At 38.4% G+C, this 17662-nt stretch overlaps 1 protein-coding gene across 4 annotated transcripts in view; it reads right to left on the bottom strand.

Moving 5' to 3' along the window:
• The window catches only part of KCNQ5 (potassium voltage-gated channel subfamily Q member 5), a 501939-nt gene that overhangs the window by 187282 nt on the left and 296995 nt on the right, over nucleotides 1-17662 (bottom strand). Inside the window, exon 2 of one of the 4 annotated variants that reach the window (XM_078055099.1) lies at nucleotides 3402-3616. The exons of the other annotated variants lie outside the window; for them this stretch is intronic. The gene's annotated coding sequence lies outside the window, so the exon portion shown is untranslated. The remainder of the gene's footprint in view (nucleotides 1-3401; nucleotides 3617-17662) is intronic. 4 annotated transcript variants of the gene reach the window in all.

The following is a 17662-nucleotide window of genomic DNA, read 5'->3' on the forward strand; positions in this document are numbered from 1 at the left end:
GCTTAGCCCCCAGCTCACTAGTTTCAGGTATAAATTCATCACATAGTGGTTGGATGACTAACCAAAAGGGAAATTTAGTAAGAGACCACATTGTTCATTCTTATCCCTGAAGTCAGCCACACTTGAGAAGTAAATAAACAACAGGTGCTGTTGTTTGCACATTTGCAACACAGGTTGACCTTGGTGTTTCAACTTGTTTTTGGTGAAGATATTATATATGCGCACCTGTTTGTAAATATTGTGTGTGTGCGTGTGCACACACACAGACAAATTATGAGGAAAGATCTATACATATTCTTTGTTAATCTGATAGGTAAACCTTAGTGAATTTTAGGGAAATATCATCTGATTATAAGAACAGGCTAGTGTGTTACAGAATAAGCATTGTAAAAACAAGCACATAAATAATACAGAAAGGTATAACGTAGAAAATAAAAGTTCCTAGTAATCATTGCCTGCACCTTTGCCCGCTCCCCCCCATCCCCCAAATAATCAGTCTCACCATTTGGGGAGTTATGACGTGAGTTTCCCTTTCTCCACCTCAGTGTTCTGCTTTTTTTTCAATCACACTTTTATTTCTTTTAAAGTCCAACGTTCTCCAAGATTCTTTTCTTCACCAAACTATATCATAATGATCTATGTCTTCTCTACAGTTTCAGGGCTTTGAGTCTGCACCCAAACATTAATAATAAAATGTTTTGTGAGGCTCTTTAATCCATAATTTCCTAAACTGTTTCCATAGAACACCAGTATCCCAAGGGATTTTGATAGGTCTGACTCAAAAAAAAAAAAAAAAGTTTCTCTGTCAAATACATCCTAGAGAATGCTGGGTTCAATGGCAGTAACCGGGTTTCCTTACACAAGACTTCTGAAACACCTTTAACATCTAATGTGAATGGTGAAGTTGTAGGGGAAGTTTGAGGTATACTATGTTTCTGAAACTTGGATCAAGGAACACCATTCTTACCCATTCTCTTATGGATATCTTAAGTGACACTTATATTTCTTAGAACCTGGTGTGGTAAACATTACATTCTTTTTTTTTTTTTTAAGATTTTATTTAAATAGAGTGAGAGAGAGCACAAGCAGGGCAGAAGAGCAGAGGGAGAGGGAGAAACAGACTCCCCGCTGAGCAGGGAGCCTGATGCGGGACTCGATCCCAGGACCCTGGGATCATGACCTGAGCCGAAGGCAGACGCTTAACTGACTGAGCCACCGAGGCATCCCTAAACATTACATTCTTGAAAGCAAGGAAATGTTCTTTATTCTTTTGAGACCCTTGCAGTGTGTAGCATCGTTCTGAAAACATCAAAGTATTCAATATTATTTGTCGATTGCTTCATATGGATGAGGAAAATAAGAAGAAAGGAATGAAAAATACAGTGGAAGATGTGCCAAAGATTTTACCATACATTTGTTTCATTACCTTTAACTAAAGAAACTCAGACACATGAAAAGATGCTCAACATCACTCATCATCAGGAAAACGCAAATCAAAACCACAATGAGATAACACCTTACATTTGTCAGAAAGGCTATAATCAAAAAGACATGAAATAACAAGTGTTGGCGAGGATGCCGAGGAAACGGAACCCTCATGTACTGTTTGTTGGTGGGAATGCAAACTGGTGCAGCCACTGTGGAAAACAGTTTGGAGGTTCCTCAAAAAATTAAAAATAGAACTACCATATGACCCAGTAATTCCACTACTGGGTATTTACCCAAACTAAACAAAAACACTTAATTTGAAAAGATATATGCACCCTTATGCTTATTGCAGCATTATTTACAGTAGCCAAGATATGGCAGCAACGCAAGTGTCCATCCATAGACGGATAGATAAAGCACATGTGGTATACATATATATATTGGAGTATTACCCAGCCATTAAAAAAATGAGATCTTGCCATTTGCAACAATATGGATGGACCTAGAAGGTATAATGCTAAGTGAAATAGATCAAAGACAACTACCATATAATTTCACTCATATGTGGAAATTTAAGAAACAAAACAAATGAACAAACAGAAAAAAAGAGACAAACAAACAACCAGACACTTAAGTACAGTGAACAAACTAGTGGTTATCAGAGGGGAGGTGGGTGGGAGGATGGGTAAAATAGATACAGGGGATTAAGAGTACACTTACAGTGATGAGCACTGAGTAATGCATAGAATTGTTGGATCATTATATTGTACACTTGAAACTAATAGAACACTGCATATTAGCTATACTTCAGTAAAAATAAAAAATAATTATTACATTCAATAAATAAACAAAGGGATGTCTTTTGTTTTAGATATGTTAAAATGATGTCATGCCATTATCTTTCCCTATTCTGACCAAAAGTCATCACAGAGGAGGGCTGCAAGACCTGGTTATTAAATCATTGAGAGAACTTGAAAAGTTTATGGACTAAAATTTTCACAGGGCAAGAAATGTGGTTCTATCCCAAAGAAGGTTATAAAAAGGAGGAAATAAAACCCTACAATTAATACCATTAGGCTTATGGCATTTCATTTTCTATGTGTGAATAAAATCTAATGGAAAACTTCGTAACTGTGGACCTTCTCCTTTGTCGCTGCTGAAGGGAGCCAGTGCTGAAATGTTGCTCCATGTAATAAAATATACAGTAGAAGAAAAATGTAGTACCTTAAATCTATCTCTCTGTCCTTGTATATCTTCCTCTGACCACTACAAGATATAAAACAAAACAGTTCTCATTCATTAATTTCTCCAGCTCCTTCCAAAAACAGTAAGTCTTCACAGCATAACTGAGTGGGTTTTATTGAACTCAGCTATTAGTAGAATCTGTCTATCACCTGTGCCAGTTGTTGAGTCATGGAGGAAGTGCTGGGCTCCCCAAAAATAGTCTGTATGGAGTAAACTCTTCTCAAAGCATTTCTTTTGCAACATTCCCCTGTCCACAGTGCCTCCCACCTTGACCTGCTCAAGATCCAGTCAGGAGTTTCAAACTGAACACCGTGACGTTTCTCTTTCCCTAATAAAAGTTCAGCTTTAATAAAATATTTGAGTGTCATCACAAATTAATAGAAGGCTACCTTTCAAAAGACTGCTTTCCTTTTTCTTTTTCTTTTTTTTTTTTTAAAGATTTTATTTATTTATTTGAGAGAGAGAGAGAGAATGAGAGACAGAGAGCATGAGAGGGAGGAGGGTCAGAGGGAGAAGCAGACTCCCTGCCAAACAGGAAGCCCGATGCGGGACTCGATCCCAGGACTCCAGGATCATGACCTGAGCCGAAGGCAGTCGCTTAACCAACTGAGCCACCCAGGCGCCCTGCTTTCCTTTTTCAAATGAAAAGATAAAAATTCAGATTCGAAGTTAACTGGGAATATTTGACTTCTGTTCATAAATAAACTAATGAGGAAGAAAAGTAATACCTTTATGAGATAACAAGAAATTCCTGTTGGGCTTGGGATGACTTCTCAAAGTAGCAAAAACTATTCTGTCCTCTGCAGTTGGCATCAGGACTTCACAGGAAGGCTGATGTGATGGAGGGACACACTCTGGGGCTGGAAGGCAGCGCCTCCTCAGCTCTGGCCCAGCAGGTGGCCTTGGCAGGCACCTTAAACTCTCTGGGCCTTGCATTTCCCTTCTGCAAAACCAAGAGGTTGATCTGCATAAGCTCAAACATCTTTTCCAGCTAAATCCAAATCGACGACACTATTCCACATAAAAGCATGCTCTAGACCCTTTCGACACAGATGGAGCAAGTTACTCTTTACACAAGGCACTTGGTTAGGTGTTGCTACCTCTAAAGCAACAGGGTTCCATTCACTTATCCCAGTTATGAGCCTTGCCTAAAAATTTAAATGATGATGTCTAAACCTAGTAAGTCCAACTTTAATAGCAGCCTGACTGGAAGTTTGGGTTTAAAAACAGGAGCATCCAGGGGTTAACAATTCTGGAGACTGGGGCGCCTGGGTGGCTTAGTCGTTAAGCATCTGCCTTCGGCTCAGGTCATGATCCCAGGGTCCTGGGATAGAGCCTCGCATCGGGCTCCCTGCTCAGTGGAGAGCCTGCTTCTCCCTCTCCCACTCCCCCTGCTTGTGTTCCCTCTCTCGCTGTCTCTCTCTCTCTGTCAAATAAATAAATAAATAAAATCTTTAAAAAACAAAAACAAAAACAAAACAAAAACAAAAACAAAAACAATTCTGGAGACTACTGAGCCACTTTTCTCTTGCAAATTGTTTGATGCTGTGGGTCAATGGATAGTACAACAAAAGTGGGTATAACGTCTGTCGACTGCTCAGATGACACATTTCACATTCACAACCAGGCCATAATGGCTCATGATGAAATATTGGGAAAATGGCTTCTAGGAAAGAAAAAAATAGATGATATAGTTGATTCTCGTTATTTGTGGTAGTTACACGTTCTGTAAAGTTGCTCTGAACACTGAATTCTCCACTACTGAGCCACTGTTCCTAGGGAAATACAGAAGTAGTTTCCTGTAAGCGTCTGGTCACAACAGGTTTTTCAATCATTTAAAGACATCTCATTTAGGGCGCCTGGGTTGCTCAGTCGTTAAGCGTCTGCCTTCGGCTCAGGTCATGATCCCAGGGTCCTGGGATCGAGTCCTGCATCGAGTCCCACATCGGGCTCCCTGCTCAGCGGGAAGCCTGCTTCTTCCTCTCCCACTCCCCCTGCTTGTGTTCCCTCTCTCACTGTGTCTCTCTCTGTCAAATAAATAAATAAAATCTTTAAAAAATAAAATAAAGACATCTCATTTAATATATATTGTTGATTCATTAGCATTGAACTCCTGGTCGGTAGTACTATAACTGATGCCTGACGGAAGCTTATCTAACACATGTATTTTCTCTAGAAGGCACATCACAGGTCTGTTTATTGGTTTGTTTGTTTTAAAGGAACAGCAGACAGCACTTCAGCACTAACGCTTGGGGACCATTTTAAAATAGTGAAATCATCAACAGAAAGCACAAAACTGCAAAAAATGTGGCAGTAAGTAGATAGTGAAAAGGACGGACACCTGCTTACAGTATGGGAACCAAAAGAAAAAGGCAGGGATGACCTTGTCCAACCCCAGCTGGAACCGTGCATGTCGGGAGACTGAAACTCTTCACTGCTCTACCGATGACCAAAAAAGTGGCCTGAGTATTGATTTTCAGCTCACAAAAAAATTTTTAGTGAACCAGCAAATTTGTAAATATGCAATCCATAAATAACGAGGATTGGCTGTATGTCTAAATTGCATAGAAATTCAAACCTACATATAAGTGTATTTAACAAGAATGCTATTACTAATATTGATTCATGTAAAATATGAGCTTAAAAGAATACTTTCTTATAAATATAGAGTATATGAAATCAATAAAATATTTATAGTTTGCATAAAAATAAGATCTTTCTGTACCATAACGCATATTTTCACTGTGGTTTTAGAATCAAAAAATAAACAGGAGTTACCACATAAAAAACCATGGCCGGCTGCAAATACTCTCAGGAGCTGGAGAGTAATGAGTCTTACGCCTTCTATCGATGAACACAAATCATTTGGTCATGTCCTTACAATAATCCGCATATAACTATGAGGGTCATAGAGAAAAGTAAAGTGCGTGCAACCTAGACAATGCGATCCTTCTTAATGTTTCACAGCTTACACTTAAAAAGTCTATCAGGGCACAATTACAATTACTGAGTCCATTGACCGAGGAAGTACAAAGCTGCCAGGGCACTCACTCACTCTGTGACTTGAGAACTGATGGAAAGGTGGCCAAGACAGCACCATTGTAATCTGTTTAAGTAGATATCCATTCTTTCTAATTTTCTCAAACAATGGATAATTGTGGGAACTCAAACAAGGCACTGAGACTCATTATGACCGACTTGACAAGAAATATAAGCTTGCCATCTTAACATCTAAGAGCAGTGATTAACAGCCTTAGCAATCTAATTGAAGGTTTCAAACTCAGTCTTTAACATCAGTGTTTTCTACTCTCATTTAAGTAATGTATATTTGCCAAACAATACTTTTAAATTTTAGGCATTTTATGCTATTAAAAATGCAGAGGTCAGCTCTTTTTCTCTGGCGTTTAGGAAAAGAAGAATCATCTATTAAAATAAATAATAAATTAAATTCCAGTAAGGGTAAGGTTTGTTCCGTGAAAAAAGAAGTCAAAATACATTACTTAAATCATATTTTCACTCAAGCTTTTTTTTTTTTTTAAAGATTTTATCCATTCATTTTGAGATAGAGTGAGAGAGAGAGAGAGAGAGATCACAAGCAGAGGGGAAGGGTAGAGGGAGAAGCAGCCTCCCCAGTGAGCAGGGAACCCGATGCGGTACTCGATCCCAGGGTCCTGGGATCATGACCTGAGCCGAAGGCAGAAGCCCAACCGACTAAGCCACCCAGTTGCCCTTCACTCAAGCTTTAAGGAGATTATTCACAAATATGAATTCCACGTATGCGGTCCATGTATTGCCTCATAGTTAAACGTTTTTTTACCCCCCCATTTCCATTGGATAACTTTCTGCTTTTTCATAAACAAATGTAAGGAGCTCTTCTAAAATATTTTACTTTAGATCTGCAATTTAAACCAATATCACTATTTCCAAAAGAAACTGACTCCAAAATCTCTGAAAATAATTCGTCATGTAAGCTCAACCAATTACAGAACGTTTTTTCTTTTGTAAGTAAGGCAACCTTTTTTTTTTTTTTTGAGTAATAGGTATCATGTTTTAGCTTGTAAATATTAAAATTTGGATGAGACTCTGTGTTTTCCTCAGAAAAGTGTATACGATATAAATCTCATCACTGTAGAGGAAAAAAAGAATTAATGATATCTACAATGAGTCTAAACCCTCAGGTAAAAACATTTGTAAATGGAAGATAGTTGTAGTTGGCATCTCAGAATGACAAGCTTAAAGGCCCTTACAGAGGGACTTGTGTGGCCCCAGGAAGCAATAAAATTGGCTCCCTCTAGGCCAGGCTTCTAAAGTCTCACACCTGGATCCTGCCATTAGCTTATTAGTCTCTCTGGCGCCACTTTTTCTCTGTTGCCATATAGTCTACAAACTGCTCCTAAATTCTCCTTTTATCAGTTTGCTTTCCCCCTCCAACAACCTTCAGTGGCTCCCTATGGTCTCTTGAACTGAACAAGGTTCTGCCTGCCTTCCAAAGGCATCATGACCAGATCTGGTCTTTCTGTTCTCCATCAACCACTGTTCTGCACATGCACAAATCTCTGGGTGGGTCTCTTAATTTTCATGCTCATTTGGCATCTTGTCTCCAGATCACACCTGATTTACTTTATCTCGTCATCTCAGCTCATCCAAAATTCCACCAACCCCACCTTGTCCAGTGTTCTGCCCTCCACTTTTTCCTATAATTCCTCCTATTATCTCCTTTCTCCTATCGTATCTCCTATAGTGCCTATTGTCTTGCAGAGTTTGACATACGATTAGATGCTGTTGTGTGCTGTTCTCTAACTCCTCATTTAAATCATTCTTGTCCACAGTATATGATGAAGGTCAGCGTCATATTTTACCCTTTTTCACTTTACAGAACTGTATCAGTTTTAGAAGTGAATGGGTTAAACCATTAATTTAATTAATTAATAAGGATAGTCACTTTTATGTTCCAAATGATAATATTTCTGTATCAAAATAACACATCTGGGGGTGTCAAACAGAATATTGTGGGGAGACACTGAAATATTTATTAAAAAGGTAAGAAAATAAAGGAATAGAGAAATCTTTTTAATAAATATTTTAATCAATTGATGTTGGGTGGTTTAAAGGTTGTGTTAATGGGCTACTGTTCGATCTTGGTCACTTTTGCCGTGATACTTAGGCTGAATGTCTGTAGGTCCATTTGGGTCCTCCATCCCACCCCTCCCCCCAGTTCTGAGTCCTATGCTGGTAATTCGAATTATGTGACAGCTCAGATGTCACAATGCTTGTGGAAGGACTGTGTTGTCAAGCTTCTTTCATTGTGATCCCAGTCTACTGCAGATGAAAACTCAGCACACACAAAATAACATGCATCAAAGCATTCCTTTTCACCCTCGCCCATGGCTGGCAGGTTTTCAAAAATTCTTAGCAGTGCAAAATCACTCTATATTATGTTTATTTGTTTTAGAGTGTTAGATGAAAAGAGCTATTGCTGAAAGTTTAGTTAAAAAATTAAACACACTCAAGACACTTGCCATACTTCTGTGTTCTGGAATGTCATTCCTGTAATTAGATTTGAATTGTATTGTGATTCTCCGAGATCCTCAAGTTTATAAATAAACTTTTATTCACCAGCAATTTTAGTCTGAGTTTTCCCCAAAGCAATTTTTTTAAAAAGATGAAACTATCATTTTGAATTATAAACTCTGAAATGAGAAAGTGTGATTTATTTATTCCCCCCATTTTTTGGCGGGGGAAGTTCTTGTTTTCCTTAACATTTCTGAATCTCAGGGCTGCCCAACACGTTATATAACCAAAATAATATTGGTTGCTGCTCTTTAGATTCAGATATACTGTACTAAACCATGTCTCTTTAAAATTTTCATGGCATCCTTAATTGATAGCATAATTCTAGAATTAAGGATGTGTGCTGAATGTCTTTATAGATAATCCACATATATGCATGTTTTCTAAAAATATGGAAACCTGAACCTTGTTTAGAAGCTCTGTTCCTTGTAGAGTTTCTTGGGAGTTCCTGAACTCCAGCAACTTGTAAGCATCTTTCTTTTCTTGCCCAAATATGAGTTACTGTTAATTTGATGCATATAAATGAAATAGCAAATATGAAACAGCAAAAATGACAGCCAAAAAGGCTCTGGGCAAGATTCCCAGGCAGAGAGCATCTAGCATCCCAGCTCTGATTTGCAGGATCATCATTGGCCAGACCTACCCTGAAAGCTAAATGTGTTTTATTCTGCTTATCGATGTAGGCTCTGCCTCATACCAAGACCACAGATTACTAAACTCATTTTCTCCTGCAAAAAACCAAAAAAACCCCAAAAAACAAAACTTGATTTAAAGTTAACATTTTCAAAAGGGAAAGCAAAGAATACTGGCTGACTGGTAACATCCTATGTATTAAAATATAACTCAGAAGTATAGGAGAAAATAAAAGGATAAATGCTTCTGAAACTCCCCTGTTCACTTTTACTGTAGTAAACAGGGAGCATATAAACAGGCTTCCGTGGAGAGTTTTGTATTCCTTGCTGTTATTAGTAAAATGGGTCATAGCTGTGATATAGGAGCATTAATAGCTACCTACTGTGGTACTAATCGATGGCCACCCCATGTCTTCCTGTTTTCAGAGGATGTATTGTACTTTGAAAATGTACAAAACCATGTTCCTACAGTGCCAATTAGAGCAATTCTTCCATTAATGTCAGTAGAATTTTTACCTGATTCTTGACCTTAGCGTTAACGTCTGTTTGTCAGCTGAACATATATTTATTGTGTATCTCATGTGTGAGGCCTCATAGGGTCTTCGTATTTTGTTATACCTTACTATGTCAACATAAAATACCTAAATTCCTCTATTGTACTGTTCAATACAGAGGCAATGTTTGACTTTCATAGCCTACAGACAGACACTTAATTTAAAGTGAGAATCTAGAAAGGGAGCATGTTTTTGATAGAGGAGAATGCTTTGTTTGTGCCTACGGTTATGTTGGGAGGGAGTGTAGAATTGATTTCTGGGGCCAAAAGGGCAGAATATTATACCTGAACTCCAGCAACTTGTAACTGTTGTTGTGTTCAGTTTATGAATACTGTTTCATAACACTGTTATGAAGCACAACATACACTGTGCTTCATCTGTATGAAGCAGTGTTCATAAATGGAACACCACAACAGTTTTGTGCTTCTACTGACTACGTTATGAATAGGTTATTTGAGACAATCTCTAACCTCAACACTATAATTCTATCAAATCAACTACTGGTAAACTTAGGATAGGGGTGAGGGGGCTATAATACTGAGTGTCTCAACTGCCCATTTGTTTCATAGCATGATCAAACTGTTTTCTTCCAGGGGGGTAGTTAGAGGCTTCATGAGGGAACCATATCCATAGGATGCTATTCAGCTTTTGAGATTCTGTTGGCTAAATCGGATGCCCTTCATTTGTTAGGGAAAAAAATGGAGCACCTATTATGTACCAGGTACTTACTGTATTAAGCATTGGGTACACATCCGTTCATAAGACACATGAAGCCCTAAGGAATCTAGTAAAATAACGTAGTCATTCTCAAAGAGGGCTCAGAATTTTTCTTTTTCATAATTTGTGAGACTTAGCATTCAAGAATGACTGATGAATGATGAAAACACGGAAATGACTTGGAAAAGGAAGATGAGAGAATCAGATCTTTTCCTGGGGAACCCTGAAGCTATCAGTCTTTTCCTCAGGCTTTCTGTGGAAATGCCAATCAGGTGATTTACTCTTGGGCCCATGAGAAATATGGACAGTAGGAGAGAGAATGTATAAAAATGTATAAAAATGAACCTTGAGCTCCTGATGCTGTGCAGCGGGGTAGAGGAGATATTTTAGAATGTCCTCATTAGCATTTCAATGACAACAATCAGTTTAGAAATGAAAGGACACAAGGAGATCATCTAGACCAGTGGTTCTCCATTCTGGCTGCACATTAGAATCATCTGAGGAGCACCTGAGAAGTATTCCTGTTCAGGCTTCATCCAAAGATGTAAACAAATTGGATTCCTTGGGGGTGGCACTTAGGTACTGGAAATTTAAAAAAGCGTCCTATATATGTACAGCCAGGGTTGAGGTCTACTGTTCTAGGTCAACCCTCTTTCATTTCAAAGCTTAAAAGACCCAGATCCACCAGGTTAAGTTATGCACTCAAGATCATACTGTGAAGTGGGAGCAGAGCTGAGCCTGCACACTAGGTTCTGGACGCTGTAATGAAATGGGTCTGAATACCAACTGCTCCAAACATCGGCGTTTATCTGTGTTGACTTTTGAGGAACATTTGGCTCATCTACCAACAGTAACTCTTAAACGTTCAGAATGGCTGACATCACTTAAAGCTTTGAGATGTCAAAAGTTCATTTTGGTGGGGGGAGGGGGGCGGGGAAGCCAGAATTTTAGGAATTTAGCCTGCCCTGTCCCTCCCCTCCTCAGATACTCAGAGTATCTCAGTTTTTATCTGTTTAAAATGCAGGTTTTCCCTTAAGATTTCATGTCAAGAAAAAAGCGAAAAAGAAGCTTTAACATATACCAGTTAAAGTCTTCTCCCCACCCTCAAGGAAAATAATGACTTGAGTTCTTATTTAGATATTGTTTAAATTGTATCTCCAATCCTTGAAAGAGCATCTATGCATGAAGGAGTGTTAGACATTAAAGGGAAGATAATTATGAGATTGCTAAATGATTTGGTCCTGGTTTGGATCTTTTCTCTGATAATTGACTTGCTGTGTGTGGCTTTGAACAATCTCTTTGAGTCTCGGTGTGTTTCATATGTAAAATACAGATATCGTCACTGTGTGGTGGCCAAGTATTACATGAAATGATTAATGCAGTAGAGGATTTAGCACACAAAAAGGAATGTAAAGCCCTGAGTGTAGCAACCAACATGAAGGCGTGTGTTCCAAGTTTATTAGTTTCATTCCCTCTTTTCTCTTTTAGTTGACAGCAAAGGAAAAGTTTCTATTAAATGCTGACAGGATTTATAGGCTAAAGAATTTAGCACTTAAAATATTTTATGGTTGGCCTTATTTGGAGAATTATTGTTTATGCATAGTACCTTTAGAAAATATAACTTTGGAAGACCCATTTTTATGGGACTTTGGTGCATCACAGTACTTCCAAAGTACAAAAGGCAAAATACTTCAGTTTCAAGATCGTTAATATCTGAGACACTTTTCAAGAACCAGGTCTCAATTCCTTCTATATCAACCTGCACCACTCCCCAAGTAACCCAACCAATATGTGGTGGATTAAATCACCTACAATATACATCTTTTTTTTGGAGGTACAGAGTTCCTACTGGTAGTTACAATAGATTAGAGTTAGCATGCATTCTGGCAACACTCAAAGCAATTAAAAATGATTTAAAAGGCAAAAGGACAAATTTACCAGTGATGAAATATATTAAAGTAATCCAGTTGTTCAATTTCTTATTTAATCAAAGGCCTCAATTTGACTTTCTGCATTAACTTTAAAGAAGTGTAAACTGGACAATTCAGAAGGTCTCTGGATGATTTATTCATGTTCTGCCATAATGTTTATGTGTCCAATTTAAATTTAAATTTTACCATTACTCAGACTACACAATGATAAGAATGGACAAGTGAGTTCACTTTGGGAATGATGGTTGTGAGTGATTATGCTAACTGCTAAAATAAAGAGATGAAAAATCATGGAACAATTGTCTGTTAAAATAAGCTAAACTAATGTTTAGATCTGTCCTAGTCCTAAACTCAATGCCAAATTTCCATGATGCTACTGACTTAACTGCCTTTGAAGAACTCTGCCAAGAGACTTCTCCTATCTGTAGGAAGAAAACAAAGGAGACCTTTTCCATGAGCTAAGAACAAATCTCAAGTTAACAGGATCCTGATAAAAAGGTAGTAACAGCTGACAAGACTGGGAGAGTGTGTGAGCTGGGAGTGTGTGAGCTGGTACTTAGTCTCTCTCACATGCGTGTGCGTGCACACACACACGCACACACACACACACGCAGTGCTGGGCTCCCAGACTCCCTCACATTCAATAGCAAGGTCTGCCCTTCTTTTCAAGCATCATGGGCTCATTAAACAGATGTCAAACACAATTTTACCACACATATGAAACCAACCATTTAAACCAACTTACTGTGCTAAATCTATCTGGGGGAAGGGCTGGATATCTAGAAAAGCGTATTTTGTCACCATATCACCCTTTCAACTTAAATTCCTGTCACTCTTTACTATACAGTGGCATTTTCTATAACCTATGGGATAGATTAACAAGAAATAGCTTATTCTAAGTTTACTAGAAGTGAGAGTTTTATCAACAGCACCCCCCCCACAGAAGAGTCTTGAAAATTCATCTTTTGAGAATACAATTATACTCTAAGTTAATTCCTTCTCCATGAAAGTATAATTGCATTAATAACCCTTCCTTAAGTAGATACACTGAAATGCTGTCTTCGTTATCTCAAATCGTTTTTCTGCAGCATTATTTTGTACTTATTTTTGACTTATTCTTTACCGTCTCCATCCCCACCAAGCTTCTTATTACCCCCTTTTTCTCCTTTCCCCTCCTTCCACTTTCCTCTTTTTTTTTTTTCTTTTAAGATTTTATTTATTTATTTGACAGAGAGAGACACAGCGAGAGAGGGAACACAAACAGGGGGAGTGAGAGAGGGAGAAGCAGGCTTCCTGCTGAGCAGGAAGCCCGATGCGGGGCTCAATCCCAGCACCCTGGGATCATGACCTGAGCTGAAGGCAGACTGAGCCACCCAGGCACCCCTCCACTTTCCTCCTTAACACATCATGGAAGTCAGGCAGATCTGGACATGACACACTTGATTTTTCAGGTTAGCCTTTCTAATACAGGCCCATAGTTGGAACCAGAAGCTCGGCATGCTCTTTATGATTCTTATACTGTGTCACAGATAAGAAAGCTGGATAAAGCACCTGGAGATGAACCCAGAGACATTCTTACTTAGTTGTGCTGAGGTCTGCCAAAGAAAAACTTTGAAAGGTTGCCAAGGAATTTGAACTTCAGGGCTAAGGCCTTTTGTTGACCCAGTTTTGCTACTGTTCTTTGTTGGTGGATGGTCATTATGATGGAAGTCTTATAAATCACCGCAGGGAAACATCCGGCGTCAAAAGGTGATATAAAGAGTAATGATTATGGAGAAAATATTGGCTGTGTTGCCTCCTCCAGCCATTTGCTTTTTCTCACCATACTGCCTCTATTTTCCTAACATTCTTTTTCTTTTAAATTTTTGTTTGCTTTTGTTTTGAATAGATAATACATTCTCATGTTTTAAAAGTAAAAACTCTGTAACATCTGTAAATTGAGGAAGTCTCATGCCACTCCTGACTCTTTCTACCCTGCTCCCACCTCCACAGATAACTGCAAAAAATGAGAGTCCTCTTTTGAAGCAGGTACAAACAGACCAAGATTTCTTAGTGACAAAGGAGGGATAGACACAGAAGGATCTTAAGGGGGTAGAGAAAACAAAATATGTCACCTCAAAATATGCACTTTGGCATAAAGATTATTTTGAACTGATTATTTTGAGAAGCAGGAGACATAGGAGAAACAGAGTAGAGTTGCCTCTTTGTGAGGAAATCTCCATTTGCAAGGGTATCTCCTTCTCAGTACCAAGAAAAGAAGGACTCTAAATCACAAGAGACTCTTATCAATGGAGAAGGCTCCCACTTAAATCTGTAAGATAAACTTTGCTCTTGTTAATAGTCCTTTTCCTGGTCACCTTCCCATAACTTGCCTCCCTCACACCCTCCTTTGTTTTAGCTAAAGATGACCTTTAAGCCCAGGTTCTAAGCCACATATTTGAGTTTACTCATCTCTGGGTTTCTCCCATGTATATATGAATATACATATTAATAAACTATTTTTCTTTTGTTAATCTGTCCTTTGTTACAGGGGCCTCAAATGAGAATTTAGAAGGGCACAAGGAAAAGGGTTTTTTCCTCCCCTATCAGAGGCAGCAGGGATAGAGCGGGAGAGGGGAAGAGCTGTCCTAAGAGGACTCTTGCTGATGTTTGTTGAATTTGTTGATGTCATTTCCTACAATATGAGAAAGATATTCTGTAACCCAAACACATACGAGTCCAATACCAATGGCCTTGGTAACACTGAGTTAATAATCTCCCCTATTAGAACCAAAGAATGAATTGCCAGCTCTTATTCTGAGGCCTGGAAGGGTCTTGTGATTCACACTTTGCCAAGGGAAATTGTTATAGAAGAAATCTTGGTTTATACCTAGCTGGGTGTAAGTCAGGCTGAAGTCCACTTGGGAAAATGTTAATTAATCAAACTTTTTATACAAATACATGTGTTTGAATAAGTTGTGTGTCAGGAGAAGTTCTCATTTTGTATGCTTCATCATTGGACTGTAAGATCTGTGAGAGTGGGGACGAAATCTGATTCACTCATCCGGTGTATCTAGAGCCCAGTACTATGCCTGGTACACACCAGCTACTCAACAAATCATCGCTGAATGAAGGAATCATAGAATCATACGGAACCAGCCTATTTGAAAGTTGTCAGCAAGCATTTATTACATGCAGGAGCACATTACTGGGTCCTCAGAAGAAAAAGAAAAAGCAGGAAAGCAAACAGATGACTGTTTCTTACAATCTAGATGTAGCGTACAAATTCAGGACCTTTGACTTAAAAGAACAAAATTGGGCTATTTAAAGACAAAAAGCTTCAGCTAAGGAATGACTTTGGCAAGATGATAAAAGAGGGGATGAATGGTAGAGAAGATTCCTGATGAAGGTCTTCAAGGGCTTTACCAATTAGATAATTACTAAGGAAGAAAGCGGTTACTATCAAAGTAGAAAAAGTAATTTCAAAGGTTGGAATCTGATATTTTGACTTTGAGTTTCACTATGTCTAAACTCAGTTCAAGCTGGAAAATAATTTATAAAATAGACTTAGGTTTAGAATTCAGCATTGGTGTAGGAGGCTGAAGGGAGCAGAACTGTCACCTCCGAAATATGCCACTTTGGCATAAGGATTATTTTAGGCTGATTATTTTTAAGAAACAGCAGACATAAGAAAAGTTCCAAAACCCACTGGAAGTTACCTTTTTGTAAAGGAAATGTACATTTATAAGGGAAATCTCTATTTGTAAGGGTGTCTCCATCTCTGTACCAGGAAGAAAAGGATGCCTCTAACTGTCTAGAAACTATTGTCAAAGGCAAAGTCATTAAATCTGCAAAACAACCATACCCTTGTTTACTGTGCTTTTCCTGGTGACCTCCCATGACTGGCCTACTCCTCTCCCACAACATTTTCTTGTCTTGAACTGGAAATGGTATTTAAAGTGGTGGCTTGAGCCACTTCAGGGAGTCACTCAGTTTCCCTGGGCATCTGCTGTGTATATGGGAGGTATGCATGTTATTGAACTTCTATTTATTTTTCTCCTGTTAAACTGTCTTTTATTACAGGGGGTGTCTTAGCCAAGAATCAAGATGCGTAGAGGGAAAATTATTTTTCCTCCCTTACAAGGCTAAAATATTTTTGTCAAGTTTCCAATTTCATTAAGGTTATTTCACACCACTATAAAACTATTTTTTCTAAAATTTTGTAGTGCTTCTTGAAACAGTTTCAAGACACAAATTCTAGAGGACTGTGGTCTACAAGGAGAAGTTTTGAGCTATGTATGTTAACCAAGTGTTCAATACAAGGTCCTACACTGAAACTAGCATCAATAAACTTTCTTTTCAATGTTGCAAGTGATGAGGCAGCTCAATAAAAAAAGAAAACCCTAGGCCAAGTAAATAGTAAAGTTGCTGGCACAGGGCGAGGGGCGTACTGGGCATCTGTGTTTGCTCTGTGTGTATATGCATATGTACCCCTGTGTGTCTTCCTGCAAAGTTTACTTTGACGTTGAAATTTGAAGTCGATTCCTTTATGTGATACATCAGTGTCTCATTCAAAAATAATAATGTCACTGCATCTTTCCTCTTTGCTTCCATTTCACTACCCACCCTTCTAACTTACTTCAGCTTGGCAAACTTACAATGGCCATTTTTTTTTCCCCCACATGGACAAATTGTTCTTAAGTAATGACTTCAGTTGTCAGGCACAAACATTATCCTTTCATATCTAACCACAGTTATAAGCCAAACTATTTAATTTCAGAGACATCACCCCCATTTTATTTGGTGAAATGTTAACTATTTTCCACTCAGTTCCTTCAATCTCTTTTTTGATTTAATGGATTTGGATAGAATATGAAGTTCTAAAAGTACATTTCTCTACACTCTTCAGGAATGAGATCAGCTTTGTCATGTATTAAGAACTAAACTTTGCCCTTTGTTCTAGGTGCATAATTCTCATCCCTAAAAGGTATTTGTTCTCTGGGATGGATGTTCTATGGGAAATGGTTGTGAATTAGGATAAAATAAAAACACCATCACCAAATAAACAGTGAGCAGAGATACCTACTATCATAGTTACTGACAAGTTACATATCTTAGAGGAGGATATCAGTTTCTATACTAGGAGTATAACCAAGGAGTAAAACTAAGGAAGAATAATTTTTGGGAAAACAGGATCTGGGAAGAAGAGAGTTGAAAATTCAGATCATGGGGAGAATATCCCCACTCTTGCTCCATGTTCAAATGCTTCTTCTGCATGTGAAAATATTTAAATTCTCAACATCGGTTTTTCAGGATTTGGGGAGCAGCAGAGGGAACTGGAAATCAGGCTCAAGGTTTTCAGAAAAACAATTTACATTCTCAGATCTAAAAAGCAGCAGGCAGAAAAGGCTAGAGGAGATTGTTTTAAGGTCCTGGGATCGGATAGCTAATCTAATCATTAATAGAAACCTGATTTCACATGATCTTTTGTAGAGCACAGAAACTTTTACACTTGGCCGATTAATCCTTGTGACATCATCATACGCAAAAAGAGTCAATATTTGGGTTTCCCCCTTTCATGATATGGCCTTTCTCCAAGTCATGA

This window comes from Halichoerus grypus, chromosome 9, assembly GCF_964656455.1.
Source record: "Halichoerus grypus chromosome 9, mHalGry1.hap1.1, whole genome shotgun sequence".
Lineage (NCBI taxonomy): Eukaryota > Metazoa > Chordata > Mammalia > Carnivora > Phocidae > Halichoerus > Halichoerus grypus.